General features: G+C 36.7%; 1 pseudogene; it reads right to left on the bottom strand.

Annotated features, from left to right (window-relative positions):
* Positions 1–6,952: 6,952 nt before the first annotated feature.
* On the bottom strand, positions 6,953–7,071 carry LOC120599246 (uncharacterized; annotated as a pseudogene).
* Between the last annotated feature and the right edge of the window lie 1,390 nt (positions 7,072–8,461).

The following is an 8,461-nucleotide window of genomic DNA, read 5'->3' as shown; positions in this document are numbered from 1 at the left end:
ATAAGAAGTATATGCATATATTTTCACAACCAAGTATATTTAAAATCTAATTAGGACATACTGACTTTCGCTGCAAATCTAAATAATGATCGTAAATTGAAGCATTTCCATTTATTTTTTTCAGGTCTCTGGGACACTGATTGTGGGGGATGACAGTGGTGATAGAGATATAAGAGAAGCAAGATGTGCCTACCCTCTTTATTTGTTATCATGAAAAAAAAATGAACATTTGCTGTATGCTCAGCATTTTTTAGGCTTTTTAAAATATTTATAAAGGTTTTATATTTTATACATGTTATCTCAGTCCATACAACAGCTTGATTAGGTAAGTGTCATTTCTATTTTACCAAGATCCAGCCCTCCCGGACCTTATATTCTAACGTGGGCTGACAGAAGATACATAAACAAGTAAATACATCTATAATAAAATATCTAGTGATTGTAAGTACTATGAGGAAAAATAAAGCAAGGCAGAGAGGTAGAAAATGAGAGGGGCACTGTTTTAGCTAGCAAGAATTATATTGGTGCTATTAGATATCAGAATGAAACAGGAGAATAAGTCATATAGATACCCTGGGGAAGAATATTCCAGGCAGAGAGAACAGCAAGTACAAGTGTCCTGAGGCAGAGGAGTGTTTAAGGAACAAGAAGAAGGCCAAAATCTTTGGAGCAGAGTGAGCCAGGAGTAGAGGGAAAGGAGATAAAGGTTTGAACCCAGGTTTGTCTGACTCCAAGCATATCCACAATGTTTCCTTTACACCACAATGATTGGAGAGAGGTGTAACAACTAAAAAATAACACAGGAAGTTAGAAACAACTCTAGGCTTTGCAAGGTAGACTGTAAGTGTTATAGAAAATCAAGAATAGGACAGCAAGATGTTTTGTTGAAAGCAGGATGATATGGGCTCTTGGGCTTAGGCTTTAGAATGCAGGTAAATGTGGATTTGCAGATTGAAACTGTGAAGAGCAGATTAAATTACAAAGAGCATTGACATAGGAATGTTAGCAATAGTTACACACATTGAACTCTATTGCTAGAAACTGTTCTATGAGGTTTACATTTATTGGATTATTTTAACCTTATTGTACACATTTTACAGATGAGGAAACTAAGGCATGGAGATATTAAATAACTTGCCCATTGTCACGGAGTTCATGTTTGAAATCAGGCTGCCTGGCTCTACATTCTGTATTTATAAGAAGTGGAGGGAATGGAAGACAATGTAGAGAAATTTTTCTTGTCGTCGTCGTCATCGTCTTCTTCTTCTTTTCTTCTCCTCCTCCTCCTCCTTCTTCCTCTTCTTTCTCTTCTTCCTCTTCTTCTTCCTCTACCTCCTTTTCCTCCTCTTCTTCCTTCTCGTCCTCCTCCTCCTCCTCCTCCTCATCTCCCCCCTTCTTTCTTCCTTCTTCCTTCTTTGTCTTTACCTATTACTTTCTTGAAATATAGAGCAAAGATTGACAGATGCACTATCAGGGGAAAAAATGTACTCTTATCCCTCTGAAGAATATAAAAGGAAGTTTGGGAGGAATGAGTTGGGGAGGATGGTCAAAGCATTTTTTTCATCCCTGTTGACCTCTGTCTTGTGGCTGGGGTGGAAAATTGATTAACCGATGGAGTACAGTACCATGCACACAGTAGGTCCTCAATAAGTAGCTCATTAAATCTGTTTCAAAATGTTCTTTATCTTAAACTAATTCAAGGAGCCAATTACTAAAATCTGGGGCAATTCAATGATTATAAGATAATCAAAATGTGCTCAACATTTAAAAGAAGCAATAAGAGAATATAAATTAATTTTTGTTAAAATTGCTATTTTTAAAAAATTTGTGTTGTGCATATTTCACTAAGCAAGACTTTTAGGCTTGTTTCACTTGCAAATTTGTCTGCTGAAACATGCCAGAAGCATCAGAACAAGTACTTTTAGATTAAATTTGTCAAGCTCTCCAGAGATACATCAATGAGATTAAAAAACTCCACCTATCTTGGAATTCTGAAGGAACTCAACAACGAAACAATAAAACTTCATTGAAATATGTAACTGATTTTAAACAGCAACTACATTAGAAAAGGGTTCTCAAACCTGCTGGCCATCTGAATCACCTGGGGAGTGTTTAAAGATATAGACCACTGGACAGGGCATACCACACCTGTGGATGTTCTGTCGCTGTGTCATGGCTGCCAACACTACAGATGACCCTTGAATGACACAGGTTTGAACTGGGTGGGTCAGTTGAACTGTGAGGGTGAAATGAAAAAGTATGAGGGCTAAATGAAATGTGTGTAAGTGGACCTGCACAGTTCAAACTGCATTTTTCAAGGGTTAGCTGTAATTTGATAAGATCCCCAGATGATTTAGATGATAACTCATTTGGATACTGCGCGGTTTTCATAACTATCCTCTGTGATGGGTGAGTCTCAATGTTAGCATGCATATATTGGAATCACTGGAGGGCTTGTTAAACCACCCACCCATGGGTCCCACATTCTGGCATTTCTAACCGAATAGACCTGATGAGTGGTCTGAGAATTGCATTTTGAACAAGTTCTCAGATGTGGCAGCAGTGGTTGCTGCTGCAGCTGTTCTGGGAATTGCAATCTGAGAACCTCTGACTTATATAATAACTTCGGTGTAAGACATGGGAGGCTACAGGATAGTTAAGCAACATCATTTTATTAACAATATCTGAGAGATTCCATGGTATGGGATAGGATCATTGACTCCTTAAGAAAAATAAAAAATTAGGAAGTAAGGCAACATCATTACTTTAAGTTACGGCGGTCCCCCCTTATCTGCAGTTTTGTTCTCCACAGTTTGTTACCTTAGGTCAATGGTAGTCTGAAATACTACATAGAAAATTCCAGAAATAAACAACAAGTTTTAAATTGCTTGCCATTCTGAGTAGCACAATGAAATCTCACCATCCTGCTCCCTCCTGCCCACCATGTGAATCATCTCTTTGTCCAGAGTTCCCCCGCCATACACATTTCCCACCCGTTAGTCTCCTAGTAGCCCTATGGGTTATTAGATTGTTGTGGTAACACAGGGCTTGTGTTCAAATAACTCGTATAGTACTTAATAATGGCTTCAAAGCCCAAGAATAGTTGGCAGTTTGGATATGCCAAAGAGGAGCTGTAAAATGCTTCCTTTAAGTGTAAAAGTCAAAGTTCTCAGTAAGAAAACAAACAAAAAATTGTATATGAAGGTTCCTAAGATTGAAAGTAAGAACAGATAGATTAATCTGTGAAATAAGATATTGTGAGAGAGATCACATTTACATAAATTTTATTACAGTATATTGGTATTAGTATTATTATTAATTTCTTAGTATAGCTAATTTATAAATTAAATTATCATAGGTCTGTATGTATGAATAAGAAAAAACATTATATATAGTGTTTGGTACTATCCCTGGTTTCATGCACCTGTGGGGGTCTTGAAATGCCACTGCCGAAGACTGGGGGAACCCCTGTATATTCAATCAATTTGAGTGTTTGTGGTTTTGGTAATGGGCTAATCAGGCCAATATAATTTATTAGGCAAAGGCTTTGATTGGGTTCTAGACTAAGAACTTCTAAAGTAATCTAGTTTCACAGGATTGGGAAGACTGGAAGTGGAAAGGTAATCTTTTATTCAGAGATTTAATGACAGATATAAAAAGAAGATAGGCAGAGATTTCTCAAGACAGAGAAGAAGAAAAACATCCCTCAGAGATATTGGGGGTTCAGTTCCAGACCACTGCAATAAAGCAAGTTGTAATCTTTTTGCTGGTGGAGGGTCTTGCCTTCAATTTGTAAAAAAAAAAAAAAAAAAAAATAGCGACACCTGTGAAGTGCCATAGTGAAGCACAATAAGATATGCCTATAGTGAATTACCTCTGGGATTAGGTCTGGAAATTTCTTTAGCAAATGCCTTATGACTGTGAATACAGTAGTAAATCATTCAGTGTACTTAGATCCCAAATTGTTCCAAGTAAGAAAATACCAAACTAGTAGGAATAAATTTAGGAAACTCTTCACAACAAAACCTGTGATACAGTAAGGAGCAACTGCAAAATTTATGGATCCCAGTGAAAAATGAAAATGCAAGGCCCATGTTCAGAAATTAAGAATTTCAAGGTGGCAACAGGAGAGCATTAAACAAAGCATGTGGGCCCTGTGTGACTAAAAGGGTCCCACACTCTTGAAGCCAGCTCTGGGTGACATCAAAAGGGCTTCAAAAGATTTGGAGTTAAGAGTCTGATTTAAATTTTACCCCTGACACTGTCTCATGAGTAACAGCAGTTGCTCAGTTACTTGACATTTATAGTTTGGTAAATAATTCTTACTCTGAAAATTTGTTGAGGAAAAGCAGGTAATATGTGAAAGTCCTTATTGTATTTCATGACATTGGGCAGACAATAAAATAACAAAAGCTGATATAAAAAGAGTTGGCAGGGCTGGAGACATTATTGACCTCCCCAGCATAGATATGTCATTTCATTTATTCTTGTAAAGGTGATTTGTTAAAAATATTTGTTGATTGATTATAAACTGCTAGGTAGTATTTTAGGTGTTGGGCTCACGGTTTAGGTGGAAGTCATAGTCTGTTGGGAGACCCAGCCCATAAACAAGTGGATGAAACATAATGGTGAGATACCAAGAGCAATGGAGAAAAATAACTGGCACAAGAGGTGTGGCTTTGGAGGGAGGTCAGGGCAAAGCCTCTCTGAAGAGGTAGCATTTGAACTGTTAACAATCTGAAGGTGGAGGAAAATTCATTTATGGGAAGAACATTACAGGTGGAGAGAATAGCATATGCAAAGCCTCTTAAATAGGAAAGACTTTGGTGTTGGAGGAACCAAAAGATGGCCAGTAGGCTGCTACCAGAGAATGAGCTAGAGAGTAGTAGGAGGTGAAATTGGGGGGGATCATAGTACCAGTTATGTGGGTCAAAGTAAAAAGGCTAGATTTTATTCTAAGTATGATGGGAAACCATTCAGGAGTTTTAAGCAGGGAAGTAATGTAAGCTGATAGATATTGCTAGATGCTCTCCAAATGCTTTGTAGGCAATAATTGGGAAAGAAAAAAGAAGAAGTGAGAGACTATTGTGGAAAATCATGGCAAAAAATTATGACGGCCTGGATCAGGTTGGTAGCAGTGCAGATGGGAAGAAACTGACTGATTTTCTAATGTATTTTAGTGGTAGAAGCAATCGGGTTTGCAATTGGGATTCATGTGAGTATAAAGAGATGAATCAAGAATGGGTTCTGAGTTTTTGGGTTGGGCAGTGGAATGGTGATATTCACAGAAATCACAGATGAAAATGAGCTTTGGACAAAAGTAAAAAGTTCAGTTTTGAACATATTGATTTTTAGATGGTAGTATGAAGTTGATTAGTGAAAATATGTGATTGGATTTCAGAGGACAAGTCAGAATTAGCAATAAGTGCTATCTATTTATGAATGGTATTAAAGCCATGGGAATGAAGGAATGAATGACGTTAATCAGGATGACAGTGCATAGAGAGATGATAAGAAGGTCCAGGTAAATCTTGTGGGACTGTTTAGTAGAGAGGCCACCTAAGGAAACAGAACAACCAGAGATGTGTATAGGCAATTACGTTACAGGTTGAGAGAGGACCATCTTTCAGGAAAGAAGTGACCAAGAGGGTTGAATGCTGCTGAGATGGTCAAGAAATATGAAGATACTAAAGAGCCCAGTGTGTTTGGCAATTTAGATTCTTTGTAAATTAGCGAAAAGCAGTTTGGTCACAGTTTGGGGACAGAAGTCAGATGGCATAGGTTGAGGAATGACGTGAGACAGTGGAGACAGTGTATGTACTCTATATTTTGAGAAGTTTAGAGTACAAGCGAGCAGAAAAAGTGGCATGGGCACCTGGCAGGGCATGTGCAGTTAAAGTACTTTTTTTTTCTTTTAAGATGAACAATGCTAAGAAATGTTTATGTACTGATAGAAACGATACCATATCCAAGTGTACCTTGAAACTATTGTGGATTTGGTTCCAGACCACAGCAATAAAGCAAGTCATGATATTTTTGCTGGTGCAGGGTTTCGCCTTCAATTAGTACAAAAATGCAACATATGTGAAATACAATAAAGTGGAGTGCAATAGAATGACCTTTGCCTGTAGAGAGAGAGAATGGTGATGGAAGAGAAGGGAACCTGTGAAATACAAAGAGAAGGCTGGAGGGGATGGGTCTTCTATAAAACAAGATTTTGCAAAAAAGCAGAATGACTTTCTGAGAATAAGAGGACATATGGTAAACTTATCATGTCATTCATGTTTGAACTATGTCCTACCTTATGCTTTGCTTAAATTTTTATTATATAACTTGTCTTCTGTACTTATTCTCTGTTTCTGTTCTTGGCTTATTAACTTTCAGAGGAAGAAAACCTGTCTAATTTACCTGACGCCTAGCACAGTGTCTTGGCATAGTTCCATACAAATGAATTTCCTGGAATGGCGTAGTGGAGAATGGAAATTTAAACCCAGATCTCTTAACGGGTAGATGGTTTGCCATGAGGTACAAAATGGCAGTTCCTGAATAGTATATTAATACAAATGCAAATCAGAACTTAGGGTTGCTGAATTGGGGTAGGAAACAGTGAAGAAATGAGATTTCTTTATAGAAGACTATACTGAATTATATGTAAGGAACCTCATGACATTGTAAAGTGATGGTAGTTCTGTAAGGCATCCTTAAGAATCCAAATTATTTAAGTTCTGCATGGAAACCAAAAGGCAAACCCTGGAAAGTTGAGAAAAGGATGAGCTGTGTTCAATACAATTGGGATCACTCAAGGTCTAGAAGCTTGGCCAGCTTGATTTCTTCCTTTTTAAAATTTATTTATTTTATTTATTTTTATTTTTTAGGCGAGGCAACTCTTGGTTGACCTCACAGATTGCAAGGACTTTATCAGCTAACAATCCCTTATTTTTTTTATTTTTTATGCCTACAGCACCTGGTCTTCCTAGGTGGTCTCCCATTCAAGTACTAACCAGGCCCGACCCTGCTTAGCTTCTGAGATCAGATGAGATTTGGCTTGTTCAAGGTGGCATGGCCGTAGACTCAGCCAGCATGATTTCATTTGGCCCCTTTTGTCAACTTGTCCCAGACAAAGTGGAAATATTACTGGATGAAGGAAGTAGGGTAGTTATATGTAGGTTTAATTGACATCTTAATAATTTTAGCCTCATTAAGAAAATATTGCTTCTCTGGGTTGTGAAATTGAATGCTGAGGCTGAGATTTAGGAAGAAATAAAATGTCAGAAATAGAAATGTTGTTAAATGGATTAGGCAAAACTATTCTCATAATGTTAATATACCAGATTGTCCTCTTAAATTTCTTTAAACTATACTTTTTAAATTTCATAGCCAAAAGGTATAATGTACATGATTTTGTTTTTATTTCTAAAACATAATGTTTCTATCCACAAAAGTTCAGTAATGAACATAAAGTATTGAGAGAAAATAAAATTAAACTGCTTTCATGGTGCTAGGCTTTAGTCCTAGAAGACTGTTTTGTAGATAAAGGTGACAGTAAATTGTTCTGAGAAAACAAAGGTTTTCAGAAAATGCCAGTTTTCTTCATTGTTTAGATGGAGTCTTTGCTTCTCCTGTATTCTGGTCACATTTACAATAATCTTAAAAGGATGAATCTTGAAAACAAAAATGGCAAATTTTGATTGGTTATTAAAGGATAGTTCATAAAGAAATGAAAAACCATTTTAAGGATTTTTTTCTGGCTATCTTCATTGGATCTTTCCTGTTTATCTATTTCCTATAATGTTTTCAGCTTAAAGTTATCTGTCAAAAAGTAAAAATCTGCTGCAAACATGAGGAGTGAATTTAATGTTAATGAAAACAATTTGCTCGCAGCAGGAAAACTCCCAGTTTTTTTTTGCATTGGTGAGCAAGCGATGGTAGACTGAAATGAAAGTGTTGGGAAATGAACAAAACTCTTAATAATCATCTGTGTAGGGGATTGTCAGAGAATGCTTTTGTTCAGTTTACTGGGCTGAGATTTAGTTCAGATTTTGCTTTGTAGATATTGCATCTTGATGTGGTAATATGAATGTGGTGGTGCTTCAAAGGTCACCTGTCTTATTGAGGGTGTGTGGTGAGCTGATAAAGTCAAAGGTTTGAAAATTCTTAAATCTCCACTGAACAAAAAGTTATCTGAGTTACTGTAATATATAGTTGTCTTGAAGATTCAGAGATTCTGGAAAATATCAAATAATATATGTGTTTTGATGATCAGCTGAATAATTTTCAAAAGCTAACTTTCTAAGAAACCAAGCATAGTGATATATGGATTCAGACAAATGTGTCTCATTTGGAGTCCCTTTTTAATTTCAGTAATCATGGAAATATTTTTAGCTTATTTAGAAGTCTTTGGAGGTATATTACTAGAAAAATGTGTCGATTTTTTGTGTGTGTTTGTGAAGTATAAGGGGAC

This window comes from Pteropus medius, unplaced genomic scaffold (assembly GCF_902729225.1).
Source record: "Pteropus medius unplaced genomic scaffold, Ma_sr-lr_union100, whole genome shotgun sequence".
Lineage (NCBI taxonomy): Eukaryota > Metazoa > Chordata > Mammalia > Chiroptera > Pteropodidae > Pteropus > Pteropus medius.
This window is presented reverse-complemented; position numbering and strand designations above follow the sequence as displayed.